The 16762-nt window shown below is 47.1% G+C and overlaps 1 protein-coding gene across 2 annotated transcripts in view; it reads right to left on the minus strand.

The window, feature by feature from the left end:
• NTPCR (nucleoside-triphosphatase, cancer-related) overlaps positions 1-16762 on the minus strand; it is a 146495-nt gene that overhangs the window by 12236 nt on the left and 117497 nt on the right. The window lies entirely within an intron of this gene.

The following is a 16762-nucleotide window of genomic DNA, read 5'->3' on the forward strand; positions in this document are numbered from 1 at the left end:
GGTACTGAAGCACTAGACACCTTGAAGGAAAGTCGTCTACTCCTCTTCTTAAAAAGGGGTCGTAAAGGTTCGTGTTTTTTCACCTTAATGCATCCTATGCATTAAGGTGAAAAACACCTGGCAGTCACCGGCCCCCTAGCCCCACCCCCCCGTTTTACTTACCTGAACCCCTTCATTCAGTCATTGGGGACGCGGTCTCTCTCTCCACGGGCTCCCGCCTCTTGATTGTATAGATTGATAGCAGGGCAGCCATTGGCTCCCGCTGCTGTCAATCAAATCCAATGACGCGGGCGTCGGGGCCGAGTCCTGCATTCGGCGGCTATGAACGTGAATGCTGGACTCGGGAGGTAACTCCCTTGGGGAAGCGCTTCTCCGAGGGGGCTATCAAATGTGGGGAGGAGCCGCGAGAGCTGCCGGGGGACCCCAGAAGACAAGGTTCAAGGCCACTCTGTGCAAAATGAGCTGCACAGTGGAGGTAAGTATATGTTTGTTATTTAAAAAAAAAAAAATACCCTTACAATCACTAACTGGTAGAAGCGCACTCTTACCCCCTGAAATCTTCTGGATATATTTAACCAGGTCTTCTCCAAATAGCGCTCCCCATGAAAGGGAAAACCAGCTAGTAATCTTTTGCAGGATAACTCTGCAGCCCAGCTTTTTAACCAAAGAATCCTGCGCATATGTACTGACAGCAGGGCCAACCGGGACATCTGTTTTATGAAATCCTTAAGAGCATTTACTGCGAGACATAAGGCCCAAGGTAATTCTGCCAAATCCTCCGCAGGTACCCCTTGATCGGGAACAGTCTTAGTTACTTCACCTGGTCCTTTAAAAGCTGACAGATACCGATAGCTGCCACTGCCGGTTGTACAGCAGACCCGGCAATAGCAAATGAAGTCTTTAATAAAGACTCCAATTTCTTATCTGCTGGATCCTTAAACACCTGGGCATTATCTACAGGCAGGGCTGTGTTTTGGCCTAGGCCGACTAGGCCTAGGCCTAGGGCGGCACTTTGCGCGGGGCGGCAAAAAGGGCCGCCCCCCCGCATGAGAGAAAGCCCCCCCACCCGTCTTGCTGATTCCCGGCTCCCGCTGCCGCCTCCCGCACACATGCAGCCCACGGCGGCCGGCTTTCTGTAGCGGCGCCGTGATGTATGGGCGTGCTTGTCAGAGTAGGGGGGCGTGAGATACACGCCTCCACCCTCTGACAAGCACGCCCATACACCACGGCGCCGCTACAGAAAGCTGGCCGCTGTGCGCTGCATGTGTGCGGGAGGCGGCAGCGGGAGCCGGGAATCAGCAAGATGGGTGGGGGGGCGCCGTGTGTCACTCGCGCCCCCATAACCAACAGGTGACAGGTGGAGCCTTAAGCTCCGCCTACCCTCCCCTGCACTGCTTTGCTGCAGTGAATCTTCTCCTCGGCCCTGGGGCTGTGACGTCAGGAGAGAGAGGAGCATGAGGGAAACCCCCAGGACAGCAGGTACAATGATTTAATAAAGTATATCAGTGTTATGGGCACTGGCAGCATTTGATGGGCACTGGCAGAATTTGATGGGCGCGGTGGCTGCGTTTGATGGGCACACTGGCTGCGTTTGATGGGCACACTGGCTGCGTTTGATGGGCACACTGGCTGCGTTTGAGGGCACACTGGCTGCGTTTGATGGGGCACAGTGGCTGCGTTTGATGGGGCATAGTGGCTGCGTTTGATGGGGCACAGTGGCTGCGTTTGATGGGGCACAGGGGCTGCGTTTGATGGGGCACAGTGGCTGCAATTGATGGGCACAGTGGCTGCAATTGATGGGCACAGTGGCTGCAATTGATGGGCACAGTGGCTGCAATTGATGGGCACAGTGGTTGCAATTGATGGGCACAGTGGTTGCAATTGATGGGCACAGTGGCTACGTTTGATGGCACAGTGGCTGCGTTTGATGGGCACGGTGGCTGCATTTGATGGGCACGGTGGCTGCATTTGATGGGCACGGTGGCTGCAATTGATGGGCACAGTGGCTGCGTTTGATGGGGCACAGTGGCTGCGTTTGATGGGGCACAGTGGCTGCGTTTGATGGGGCACAGTGGCTGCGTTTGATGGGGCACAGTGGCTGCGTTTGATGGGGCACAGTGGCTGCGTTTGATGGGGCACAGTGGCTGCGTTTGATGGGGCACAGTGGCTGCAATTGATGGGCACAGTGGCTGCAATTGATGGGCACAGTGGTTGCAATTGATGGGCACAGTGGTTGCAATTGATGGGCACAGTGGCTACGTTTGATGGCACAGTGGCTACGTTTGATGGCACAGTGGCTACGTTTGATGGCACAGTGGCTACGTTTGATGGCACAGTGGCTACGTTTGATGGCACAGTGGCTACGTTTGATGGCACAGTGGCTACGTTTGATGGCACAGTGGCTGCGTTTGATGGCACAGTGGCTGCGTTTGATGGGCACAGTGGCTGCGTTTGATGGGGCACAGTGGCTGCAATTGATGGGCACAGTGGCTGCAATTGATGGGCACAGTGGTTGCAATTGATGGGCACAGTGGTTGCAATTGATGGGCACAGTGGCTACGTTTGATGGCACAGTGGCTACGTTTGATGGCACAGTGGCTACGTTTGATGGCACAGTGGCTACGTTTGATGGCACAGTGGCTGCGTTTGATGGCACAGTGGCTGCGTTTGATGGGCACAGTGGCTGCGTTTGATGGGCACAGTGGCTGCGTTTGATAGCACAGTGGCTGCGTTTGATAGCACAGTGGCAGCATTTGATGGGCACGGTGGCTGCATTTGATGGGCACGGTGGCTGCAATTGATGGGCACGGTGGCTGCAATTGATGGGCACGGTGGCTGCAATTGATGGGCAGGGTGGCTGCAATTGATGGGCAGGGTGGCTGCAATTGATGGGCAGGGTGGCTGCAATTGATGGGCAGGGTGGCTGCAATTGATGGGCAGGGTGGCTGCAACTGATGGGCAGGGTGGCTGCAATTGATGGGCACGGTGGCTGCAATTGATGGGCACGGTGGCTGCAATTGATGGGCACGGTGGCTGCAATTGATGGGCACGGTGGCTACGTTTGATGGGGCACAGTGGCTGTGTTTGATGGGGCACAGTGGCTGCGTTTGATGGGGCACAGTGGCTGCGTTTGATGGGGCACAGTGGCTGCGTTTGATGGGGCACAGTGGCTGCGTTTGATGGGGCACAGTGGCTGCTATTGATGGGCACGGTGGCTGCAATTGATGGGCACGGTGGCTGCAATTGATGGGCACAGTGGCTGCAATTGATGGGCACAGTGGCTGCGTTTGATGGGGCACAGTGGCTGCGTTTGATGGGGCACAGTGGCTGCGTTTGATGGGGCACAGTGGCTGCGTTTGATGGGGCACAGTGGCTGCGTTTGATGGGGCACAGTGGCTGCAATTGATGGGGCACAGTGGCTGCAATTGATGGGGCACAGTGGCTGCAATTGATGGGCACAGTGGCTGCAATTGATGGGCACAGTGGCTGCAATTGATGGGCAGTGGCTGCGTTTGATGGGCACAGTGGCTGCGTTTGATGGGCACAGTGGCTGCGTTTGATGGGCACAGTGGCTGCGTTTGATGGGCACAGTAGCTGCATTTGATAGCACAGCGGCAGCATTTGATGGGTACAGTGGCTGCGTTTGAGGGCACAGTGGCTGCGTTTGAGGGCACAGTGGCTGCGTTTGAGGGCACAGTGGCTGCGTTTGATGGGCACAGTGACTGCGTTTGATGGGCACAGTGAGACCCCCCCCCCGTGATAGCATTAAAACTCAGCAGCTAAAAATACTGTAGCTGCTGACTTTTAATATTAGGACACTTACCTGTCCAGGGATTCAGCGATGTCGACAGCTCAGCCGATTTTCGGATTGGCTCTCGTTTTTTGCCACTATCATTCATGGTAAGAAAAACTGACCGGTTCCCTACTGCACATGTGCGAAGCGCGTTGCACTTTCTGAATGGCCCAGTGGAGGAAGGAGGAGGGGGGGGGCAAACTTCAGAGGGGACAGCGCAGTTTTCCAGAAGTGGGGAAGGGTACCTGTCAGAAACAGGTACCCGTTCCCCCCTGAAAGGTGCCAAATGAGCCTAAAGAGGAAGGGGTGTTGTTTACAGATGATAGGGTGGGTCTTAAACAGGAAGGGGTGTGGCCTCGGCAGGATGGGGTGGGTCGTATTTAAATTAGGGGGGTGCATGCGTTTAGTCAGGCGTAGGGCAGCACAAAACCTAAATACACCACTGTCTACAGGACAGATAAGACTCTTATTCACAAAGGAAATGGCAGCGTCCACAGATGGCATGCTCCATTTACTTATAAACTTTTACTCCATAGGGTACAAAAGTGCAAACCTCTTAGGAGGAATAAACAGCTTATTCGGGTGATTCCAGTCAGCATACATGATTTGCTCTAGCAACGAATGCAAGGGAAAAGTCTGCAAACTCTGTGGAGGCCGCAGAGATCCTAAAGAAGAAAAGGAAACTTCAAGGACCTCCACAGTTGGCAATTTGAAACCTGATCAAGCCATCTCCACGAGGGACTGGATCAGCAGTCTGAGATTGAGAGGCTGAAAATGGTTCTTCAGAACCTGACTCCTCAGAAGTGGAGTCTGTGGCCTGACCTTCCTCCCGGTCGTTCACTGCCACTTCTTCCACATCTTTTGCCCAATCCTGTTCCAATGCAGGCGAGGTCTCAGGTGAAGGGGATCTATCCAGTTTCCTTCCCCCTTGGGAAACTGAAGCAATCATACCTGTTATTTTCCCCTCTAGCCCAGCTAAAGCTAATGCGAAGACTTCCTTTGTAACGTTGGTTGAGGCAGAAGCATTAGCTGTTGCTACAATGCCTGACAACCATAATGGCTCAGACTGGCCAGTTGCCTCAGGTCTTTCAGGAGAGTTAAACACAGCAGATGTAAGGCTAGCATGCTCCAATACCGATGGTGGTGCATTTGCACCCCTTTCTGCTGCGCCTCTCCCACTCCTCTTACGGGAAGACATGCCTGAGACAAAAAATTTAAGGTAAAGAAAACCCCACCTTTATGCACTTCAACCACTCTGTAAATACTACAGCTCTTACAGGACCTGTGGTGCCCTGGTCCATCCATCCACAGAGACTCACGTGCCCAGCTGACACCACTGTGTCCCCTCCAGCCTGTTTACAGAAGCCTAGGGCTGGAAGAGCTCCTAATATGGCTGCTTTCGCCCCTACTGCGCATGTCCGACGTGGCATGCACGTTTTACACTACGTGCACGCTTGTAGCGTCCTGTGCAGCTCTCACGCCCCTCCCACGTGCACATTCTTTCACGCCATTCCCGTGCGCGCCCCCTCCGACCACATAAACAGCGGCGGGAAAGGGCCACCGAAGGCGCCAGCATAAGAACTTGATGCACAGGGGCAGGGGAATACAAAGAACCGCCTGCCTCCTGATAGGATCAACCTGGCTGGAAGCTCCACAGAGAAGCGCTGCCGTCCGCAACACCACAGCGCCCAGTGGATGGAAAAATTATGGCACCTGGTTCTAAAAAAAAAAGGTAAGACTGAAAATACATCTTACGGTTTAACAAGAGCAAAAAAGCTTTTAAAACACTTACCAGTCCTGCCGCAGGATTCTGCTAAAAAGCTAGATTCCAATCTTGCCCATCACGGCAGGTCTCTGTCTCTTGGACCTTCAAGGACCGGGTCCCCTTGAATATGGGGTCACTCCCTTGGACCTGTAAGGCACCCTGCCGGAACTCCTTTGGTATCTTTTTTCTTACCAAGGATCCGAATCCCCAGGGTCCAGTGCCCAAAGGGTCATATTACAGGCAATACCTCGCAATCTTCTTGTGTAACGAGGTTCGGGTACCATCCATTTTAGTGTATCACCGTCCGGATGGATCCGATTATATAGCCCTTTAAAGCCTTTAGGATCTGTTCCAGGACCATCTTATTAGCTAGCTCATGGACAGCTTCTCCAAACCATGACCATCACCTTACAAGACACTGGCGAAAAAACTGAGGTACTTCCTGTGTAGGAGGGGTTATATAGGGGAGGAATTCTTGTCTTTTTTGGGGGTTTGCCAGTGTCCATTCACCTATAGGTGGTGTATAACCCAGTTAGTTATTATGGCTGCTCTGTGTCCCGTGATGTACGATAAAGAAAAGTAATTTTTGTTCATAAATTTGGGCCAAAATTGATACTGTTACATATCCTTGGTAAAAAATAACACAAATTAGTGGATATTATTTAGTCTGTGTGAAAGTTAGAGAGTCTACAATCTATGGTACCAATCTTTGAAAATTTATCACACCTGATGTACTGAGGGCTTATATAATTTCTTAAGGCCCATACATGTCCGGACGGTACAAATACCCCCCAAATGACCCTGTAACGAGCCCCTTGCTCGCTCGGTTCCACTCTCCCGACACTCCTCTGCAGCTATTGAATCAGATTGCAACGTCTGTTGGTTCGGTCATCCAATGGTCCGGGACTAGAACCACAGCTCTGTGCCATTCTAGTCCAGTTGTGATAGCTCAGAACAAACACCAGGCAGGCTGTATGTAAGTTCAAACAGGAATCTATCTTTATTGACAAAATACAGGCTTTTATACACTCAAAGTGTAGGTGCAGACCTCCTGCTCATATTACTCTAACAATACAGCTGTAACCTAATTAACCTAATTAACATGAGCTAATTAACTAATCCCTTTAGACAGACTAGATGACTCAGACATGACCGTTAGGCCAGACTGGCCGTCTTGTAGTTCAGAAAATCCAATCAACATTATCACAATCAACATAGACTCTTCTTCACACAATAGCAGAGTTAATTAACACAAATAACAATGGGGATCTAATGACTCTTAGATCCCATAGTAGACTTATTTACAATACACATTTTAACAGACAATAGACAGACAGGTGTTGGAATTTACATCAGCATCTCCTAACAGTATCTGTCCCAGCATTATGAATCAGCCACTATTCCAATATGGCAAATCCAGGGTCCCCAGACATACAGCTCACAAAGAGCACCGCTGCCCCAAATGCAAGGGCCCCCGATCGATCGGCAAGAGGCTAGCATACAGTCCCCTCCAAAAGTCTCTTTCCCGGCTAGGTCTGTCACATTTCTCCCCTTTCAGCAGGAGACTAACACAGGAGGAGACCCCAGACGGAATTACTCCGAAGTTAGTCAGTAGTGCCAGTCCTTTAATGCCTGTACCCACACAGTACCCCAAACAAATTGTTCCAAACAAAGTATTACTCACCCAGCCAACCTCTGCCTCTCTCAGAGAACATATCTGCTGCTGGGGAGAGGCCTGGACTGGCCCTTCTCCCTGGAGTCCTTTCTGCCGCTGGAGAGAAGACAGGGTGTCTGGGCTCACTCCGTCATGCTGTTGTGGATCTGGGCCAACTGCCCAGCATCCCTGGGGTATACAGGTGGAGACTGAAGTCCCATCCACCTTCACAGGACATCCATCCTCTGTTAGTTGAGGGCAGAGTCCAGCAGTACTTGGCCCTGTTGCCAGCCCTTCTGCTGGAAACCCCACACCATTTGCTCCGGCTAACTGTTGGGGAGGGATGACGAACACCTCCTCTCCCTTCTCCCCCTGTATCCTGATCTGCTGCTGGGACATGACCACCTCCTTCTCACCCTGAGCCTCCGGAACTGCCGCAGGTGTAGGGCAGTGATCTTGGACCCTCTGTCCGGTTGCCAGCGCTTCAGCTGGGGAAGTTCCTTGTGACTTCACAGATACTTCTGTTGGTGCTGGGCAGAGCATAGTGAAGTTTGGCCCTAATAACAGCTCTTCTGCTGGAGGCTCACCAGGCTGTTCTTCCTCAGCAGAAAAGTCTATCAAATCCCCTGTCTCTGCAACTGGTGTCTTTGGATAAAGGTTCACCATCTCCTCTCCGTGGAACCCAGAAGATGCTATCAGTGCTGGGCAGAGTTTAGCAGAGCTCTGCCCTGTTGTCAGCACTTCAGGTTTGGGGAACGGCAATCTTCAGATTTTCCACTGCCGATTCTCTGGCATTCTGCTGGACAGGCACATTCCTCCATCCAAGATCATCCGTTGCAGAAACAGGTTCATCAAGGTCAGTCAGCACTTGCTGCATCTGCCATAAGACCTCCGCCTCCATAGCTGCAGGTGCAGGTTGGCAAAACACACCGTTACTCTGCTACATTGTCAACTCTTCAGCCAGGATTTCAGAGTTGTCAACTGGTATTTCCTGATAGTCCCAGGCAAAGGGAGCACCACCCTGCTGCTGAGCAGAGCCTAACAGCTGTTTGTAGGCGATCTCCAACTCCCATTCCTGAACAGCCAGAAACTCCAAATCTTCCAGTGCCCAGTGCACTTCTGAGACATTCAGTCTCCGCTCTCTGTGCTCCATTATTTCCTTCAAACGCCACTCCCAATCACTGCCAAAGTCAGGGTCCCTGGACAGCCTCCAGTATAACAATCCCAGGCCATCGTAGTCAAAGCCTTCCGTGGGGCTGTCATCCGCTGTCCATGGGCACACTTGGGCTACATACCACTGGAGGGCTCTGTAGCTCTCGTCCAACCGCATTTCTGCCCGGATCAGCCTGCTTAACTCGGCTGTCCACTCCTGGTTCGGCTGTTCCCCCAAAAACAGCATTCGCACTTCATACTGCGACCAGTACCTCACATGGACGGAGGGGAGAACTTTTCCCTGGTGTCGCTGCTCACGGGCTAGCGCTTCCTTCCAGACATCACAGCGAACAGAATCAAACCATCCTAGCAGGACCTGCTCTGATACTGGTCCTCTGTGCTGTATCTCCTCTCGCAACCTCCTTCTGAATTCTTCATCCATGGTGGCTGGTATTTCTCCTCTCCTGCTATCCTGCTACCTTGGATCCAGGTGATGGTTTGGATGTGTTCACGGCAAGGAAGCACGATCCCACCATTCCCTCCACGGCTCTCAAGTAAGTCTTTCAGCGTGGCTCTCCTGCAGGCTGGTTTGGAGTGTCCCAGTAACTGGAGAGCAAATCCCACGGCTGCCAACCAATGTAACGAGCCCCTTTCTCGCTCGGTTCCACTCTCCCGACACTCCTCTGCAGCTATTGAATCAGATTGCAACGTCTGATGGTTCGGTCATCCAATGGTCCAGGACTAGAAACACAGCTCTGTGCCGTTCTAGTCCAGTTGTGATAGCTCAGAACAAACACCAGGCAGGCTGTATGTAAGTTCAAACAGGAATCTATCTTTTAAATATATATGGGGCAATCAGCGCAAACAAAACCTAATGATAAAAAATTGCAAGCTGAACACTAAAGGATACACCAACCTTAGTAGAAATTATTAAACAGTTAAGTGCAGCGCAAGAAGAGATACAAAACAGCTATTTGGAAGAAATGTATCAAACTAGTTGAATAAATAAATAAATCATATGGAGTCCATAGAAAAAACGGCATAAGTAATCTTCTGGTAATATCCAGGCTGGCTACTTGTCTGCAGGTCTAATAAGTAAAAGCATGTATGTGCCCTTACCAGATCAGATGGACCCCTTAATTACAGGGGGTCTTTCAGGCATCAAAGGCTCTTATCAGGCTGCTCTGTAGGATGTCATCAGCAGGAACAAAACGTCAGATATCCCGGGATCTGAGTCAGCTGTGAGGTCCCTGCTCACACTGCTTGGCTGGATGTCTTCTGGGAGAGGCAAGTGTCAGATGTCCCTGGATCCGAGCGGGCTGTGAGGTCCGTGCTCTATTTGGCAGCAGTAGTCATCAGTGTAAAAAGATAAAGGAGATCTAAGAGTACTCCGTATGGCTTCTCTTGAAAAAAGTTTTATTTAAGGCACACAAATAAAAGCGCTCAGCAACGTTGTATAATGATGAGCGGTGGTTCTTTACATAGGCAATTTAGCAATGGGAGCTGTCTGTCTATAACAAAACAGCTGATCACTGGAGATGGCTGTGGGCGATGTCAGCGGTAATGCTCAACCCCCGTACGCGGCGTTACGTCACTGAGGACTTTGTCAGCGGGGGTAGGGACCGCCCATCACCCGTAGCAATATATACCCTTATTGAATAGACTAGGGGAGTGTTAAAACACCGGAACCAAGAATAGGAAAAAAACTTCCAGCGATCTAGGGGACACCATCCCATATACTCTCCTTACATTTAAACAATAAATAAACCTTATTGTGAAATAAGAGCCTAAAAAATAGAGTGCTAATTTATGCACAGTCAATATATTAAGGAGCCAGAAAGGTTAAGAAACTCTTGAAGATAAAAATCAGTGAAAATTCATTAAAAAATTATTTTTGGTTAAAAAACTTTCTTTTAAAATTAATAATAATTTTAATAAGACCACCCGCAGCCATCTCTAACAGTAATTCCAATTACTTTAAAATCTTAGGACCGTTGCATGATACCAGCTTATGAATAAAAATTATAGGAAATACATATATGCAAAGAATACAAAAATCCGCAGTTCAACAACTAAAGTCATGTCTATAAAATCAAGAGTCTAATCGATCATTTATTGGAAATAAAACAGTTGAGATCGAACTCAACATTTAGTCCTCTAGGGACTGACACTCTAGTTTCGTGTATCCAGAAGGATTCTCTCTGGCTTAGTTGCCTTATAAAGTTACCCCCCCTCCAATGGTTTTGTGACTTTTTCTATACCCCAGAATAGCAGCTTTTTTGGGTTCCTGTTATGGCACAATCTAAAATGTTTGGAGACAGAATGGGTTTTAAGACCTCGTTTAATATTATTTACATGCTCAGAAATGCGCACTCCCATTGGTCTTGAGGTCCGCCCGATGTACTGGAGGCCGTATTCACACTGCAGCATGTAAACCACGCCCACAGTGTCGCATGTGATTAAGTTTTTAATTTGATAAGTTTTGCCAGTAACATTGGCAAGAAATTCCTTCTTCCTCTTCTTATTAGATTTACAGTGCCTGCATGCTGGACATTTTCCGCATGCATAAAAGCCAGACATGAAATTAAAAATGCGATTTTCTTTAATAACCGGGGGATCGACTACACCTGGGGCTATTAAATCCCGTAAGGTAGGTGGGCGTCTGTAAATAAATCTAGGACGTGCTGGGAGGGTGGGTCCCAGAATATTGTCTTTTTTCAGAATGTCCCAGTGCTTAAGAATATTTTTTTCTATTTTCTTGTACTGGATATTGTAATCTAAAATTATTATAAATTGGGAATCTTCCTGGGTGTCTTTCTTATGTCTCATGGAGTTTCCCACTAGAGTAGATCTGTCAAGGGAGCCTACTTTTGATATTTCATCCATAATAAGAGTTCGTGCATAACCCTTTTGCACAAATTTTTCTGCCATAATGTTGGCCTGAGAGAAAAAAATCACTGTCCAAAAAACAGTTGCGCCGTAGGCGAATGAACTGCCCTCTAGGGATGTTCAGAAGCCAAGAATTGTGATGACAACTGTCCAGGGGGATATACCCATTCCTGTCAGTAGGCTTACAATAATTACGGGTTCTATAGGCGCCATCATGCTTGAAGATCTCCAAATCTAGGAATGCTATGCTGCTAGCATCAGCATTCCAAGTTAGATGGATATTCTTGGTATTGCCATTCAATCTGGACATGAATAACTGGAGACTAATTAAGTCTCCGTCCCAGATCATGAACAGGTCATCTATATATCTTTGGTAGCAGACCAACTGGGCCGGTCTGCTACCAAAGATAAAATCCTCTTCCCATTGTGCCATGAACAAGTTGGCAACGCTCTGCGCAAACCGAGCGCCCATGGCAACACAGAGGATTTGCAAAAAGAATTTACCACCGTACCAAAAGTAATTCCTAGCTAAACAGAACTCTAATGCTCGTACAATGGAATTACACAATTGGGGGGAAAAATTGGATTTATCAAGTGCCCATTGGACAGAGCGGATGGCATCAGTGTGTCCAATGATAGTGTAAAGTGAGCCACCATCAGCTGTCACCAGTAAACTGTTTTCACTGAAGGTTACATTTTCAACAATATTGATAATATGTTTTGTATCCTTCAGGAAGGCTGGGGTAGTAGTAACTAGAGGCTTCAAGAAAAAGTCAATATACTGACCCAAACGTACGTGAATCAGTATTCAATCCCCCAAAAAATAATCATAGACATGTAGAGGTCTTTAAAAACATGGTGGCTAGTGATTTAGAGGACCTAAAAGTAAGAAAAGTTGGGGATCCCTCCTTTCTCAAAAAGGGAATTAGCCTATTAGAAAAAAATAAAAACGTAGTGATTCGACCTGCCGATAAGCGGGGTGGGCTAGTGGTTATGAGCAGATCCTACTATCAGAGTGAAATGGATCGATTGCTGTCAGATAGAAAAACTTACCAGATCCTTAGCAAAGATCCTGTTCTCCAGTTCAAGAATGAATTGGAGACACTTATCACCTCAGGTAAATCTACTGGAGTGTTGAATAAAAAGGAAGCATCATACCTGAACCCAAGTGCGTGTAGGAGACCGATCATATATTTTTTACCCAAAATTCACAAGGGTCTCCAGGCACCGCCGGGGAGACCCATTGTGAATGGTATAGATTCGATCTCCGCACGTTTGGGTCAGTATATTGACTTTTTCTTGAAGCCTCTAGTTACTACTACCCCAGCCTTCCTGAAGGATACAAAACATATTATCAATATTGTTGAAAATTTAACCTTCAGTGAAAACAGTTTACTGGTGACAGCTGATGTTGGCTCACTTTACACTATCATTGGACACACTGATGCCATCCGCTCTGTCCAATGGGCACTTGATAAATCCAATTTTCCCCCCCAATTGTGTAATTTCATTGTACGAGCATTAGAGTTCTGTTTAGCTAGGAATTACATGTGGTACGGTGGTAAATTCTTTTTGCAAATCCTCAGTGTTGCCATGGGCGCTCGGTTTGCGCCGAGCGTTGCCAACTTGTTCATGGCACACTGGGAAGAGGATTTTATCTTTGGTAGCAGACCAAAGATATATAGATGACCTGTTCATGATCTGGGACGGAGACTTAATTAGTCTCCAGTTATTCATGTCCAGATTGAATGGCAATACCAAGAATATCCATCTAACTTGGAATGCTGATGCTAGCAGCATAGCATTCCTAGATTTGGAGATCTTCAAGCATGATGGCGCCTATAGAACCCGTAATTATTGTAAGCCTACTGACAGGAATGGGTATATCCCCCTGGACAGTTGTCATCACAATTCTTGGCTTCTGAACATCCCTAGAGGGCAGTTCATTCGCCTACGGCGCAACTGTTTTTTGGACAGTGATTTTTTTCTCTCAGGCCAACATTATGGCAGAAAAATTTGTGCAAAAGGGTTATACACGAAGTCTTATTATGGATGAAATATCGAAAGTAGGCTCACTTGACAGATCTACTCTAGTGGGAAACGCCACGAGACATAAGAAAGACACCCAGGAAGATTCCCAATTTATAATAATTTTAGATTACAATATCCAGTACAAGAAAATAGAAAAAATTATTCTTAAGCACTGGGACATTCTGAAAAAAGACAATATTCTGGGACCCACCCTCCCAGCACGTCCTAGATTTATTTACAGACGCCCACCTACCTTACGGGATTTAATAGCCCCAGGTGTAGTCGATCCCCCGGTTATTAAAGAAAATCGCATTTTTAATTTCATGTCTGGCTTTTATGCATGCGGAAAATGTCCAGCATGCAGGCACTGTAAATCTAATAAGAAGAGGAAGAAGGAATTTCTTGCCAATGTTACTGGCAAAACTTATTAAATTAAAAACGTAATCACATGCGACACTGTGGGCGTGGTTTACATGCTGCAGTGTGAATGCGGCCTCCAGTACATCGGGCGGACCTCAAGACCAATGGGAGTGCGCATTTCTGAGCATGTAAATAATATTAAACGAGGTCTTAAAACCCATTCTGTCTCCAAACATTTTAGATTGTGCCATAACAGGAACCCAAAAAAGCTGCTATTCTGGGGTATAGAAAAAGTCACAAAACCATTGGAGGGGGGGGTAACTTTATAAGGCAACTAAGCCAGAGAGAATCCTTCTGGATACACGAAACTAGAGTGTCAGTCCCTAGAGGACTAAATGTTGAGTTCGATCTCAACTGTTTTATTTCCAATAAATGATCGATTAGACTCTTGATTTTATAGACATGACTTTAGTTGTTGAACTGCGGATTTTTGTATTCTTTGCATATATGTATTTTGTATAATTTTTATTCATAAGCTGGTATCATGTAACGGTCCTAAGATTCTAAATTAATTGGAATTACTCTAAGATTTTAAAGTAATTGGAATTACTGTAAGAGATGGCTGCGGGTGGTCTTATTAAAATTATTATTAATTTTAAAAGAAAGTTTTTTAACCAAAAATAATTTTTTAATGAATTTTCACTGATTTTTTATCTTCAAGAGTTTCTTAACCTTTCTGGCTCCTTAATATATTGACTGTGCATAAATTAGCACTCTATTTTTTAGGTTCTTATTTCACAATAAGGTTTATTTATTGTTTAAATGTAAGGAGAGTATATGGGATGGTGTCCCCTAGATCGCTGGAAGTTTTTTTCCTATTTTTGGTTCCGGTGTTTTAACACTCCCCTAGTCTATTCAATAAGGGTATATATTGCTACGGGTGATGGGCGGTCCCTACCCCGCTGACGAAGTCCTCAGTGACGTAACGCCGCATACGGGGGTTGAGCATTACCGCTGACATCGCCCGCAGCCATCTCCAGTGATCAGCTGTTTTGTTATAGACAGACAGCTCCCATTGCTAAAATGTAAAGAACTACCGCTCATCATTATACAACGTTGCTGAGCGCTTTTATTTGTGTGCTTTAAATAAAACTTTTTTCAAGAGAAGCCATACGGAGTACTCTTAGATCTCCTTTATCTTTTTACACTGATGACTACTGCTGCCAAATAGAGCACGGACCTCACAGCCCGCTCGGATCCAGGGACATCTGACACTTGCCTCTCCCAGAAGACATCCAGCCAAGCAGTGTGAGCACGGACCTCACAGCTGACTCAGATCCCGGGATATCTGACATTTTGTTCCGCTGATAACATCCTACAGAGAAGCCTGATAAGAGCCTTTGATGCCTGAAAGACCCCCTGTAATTAAGGGGTCCATCTGATCTGGTAAGGGCACATACATGCTTTTACTTATTAGACCTGCAGACAAGTAGCCAGCCTGGATATTACCAGAAGATTACTTATGCCGTTTTTTCTATGGACTCCATATGATTTATTTATTTATTCAACTAGTTTGATACATTTCTTCCAAATAGCTATTTCGTATCTCTTCTTGCGCTGCACTTAACTGTTTAATAAGGAATCTATCTTTATTGACAAAATACAGGCTTTTATACACTTTTATACACATTTTATATAAGTGTAGGTGCAGACCTCCTGCTCATATTACTCTAACAATACAGCTGTAACCTAATTAACATGAGCTAATTAACTAATCCCTTTAGACAGACTAGATGACTCAGACATGACCGTTAGGCCAGACTGGCCGTCTTGTAGTTCAGAAAATCCAATAAACATTATCACAATCAACATAGACTCTTCTTCACACAATAGCAGAGTTAATTAACACAAATAACAATGGGGATCTAATGACTCTTAGATCCCATAGTAGACTTATTTACAATACACATTTTAACAGACAATAGACAGACAGGTGTTGGAATTTACATCAGCATCTCCTAACAGTATCTGTCCCAGCATTATGAATCAGCCACTATTCCAATATGGCAAATCCAGGGTCCCCAGACATACAGCTCACAAAGAGCACCGTTCCCCCAAATGCAAGGGCCCCCGATCGATCAGCAAGAGGCTAGCATACAGTCCCCTCCAAAAGTCTCTTTCCCGGCTAGGTCTGTCACAGACCCCTTTTTGGAAAGAATACAGTCCACGGTAACGGTGAGTTACAGACGTTTGTTGACATTTGTGACCAGCTGTGATTCATTGGCTCTTTACCATGATCAGGGATGGGCTGTGTCCAAGAGACACTCGCTTCTGCGCACTAGCACAGAGAAATAGGGCACTTCAATTTTTTTTTTTTTTTTACACTGTCCCTTAAAAAAAAAAATATCATCACTTTTATTGCTGTCACAAGGGATGTAAACATCCCTTGTGACAGTAATAGGCAGTGACAGGTACTCTTTATGGCGGGATCTGGGGTCTATAAACCCCAAACCTCTCCTCTGCATTTGAAAGTATTCAAAATGGCAAAATCTGCGTTTTTGAAGACTTTCAATTTTTGAAAACTGGCACCGTTGGCTCTTGAGTAAACCAGACATGATGTTATGACATCGCTTCTGGGTTACTATAGCCAAGACCCAATCAACACCAATTACAGCTTTGTTCGGGTCTTCGACCAGCTGGCGGACGTGCCAGCTGGTCGCTCGTGTCTCCCGGTGGGTCAGGAGAGCCTGGGCGAGCGGCGAAAAGGGGGAGATCCCCTCCCGCTGCTTGTAATAACAATATTACAACAATATTATCATTTACAGCCCTGTGTACAGAGTGCAGGGGTCAGGAGTTTATCATATACAGCCCTGTATAAAGAGTGCAGACGTCCCCTCCCGCTGCTTGTAATAACAGGCACGTGGCTGCTTATCTGCATCTGTTATTACAAGAAAGCCGAGCGTCGGCTCTAAAAAACGGTACCGGGGTGAGGCCTGCAGCTGCATATCATATAGCTGTGACTTATCATAATAGCTGTGACTTACTATTGTGTGCTCTGATTGACCCACAGCTATCACATGGTACAGGGTGCTGTGATTGGCCCAGGTACCATGTGATA

The sequence above is a fragment of the Aquarana catesbeiana genome, linkage group LG04 (assembly GCF_042186555.1).
Source record: "Aquarana catesbeiana isolate 2022-GZ linkage group LG04, ASM4218655v1, whole genome shotgun sequence".
NCBI classification, from domain to species: Eukaryota; Metazoa; Chordata; class Amphibia; order Anura; family Ranidae; genus Aquarana; species Aquarana catesbeiana.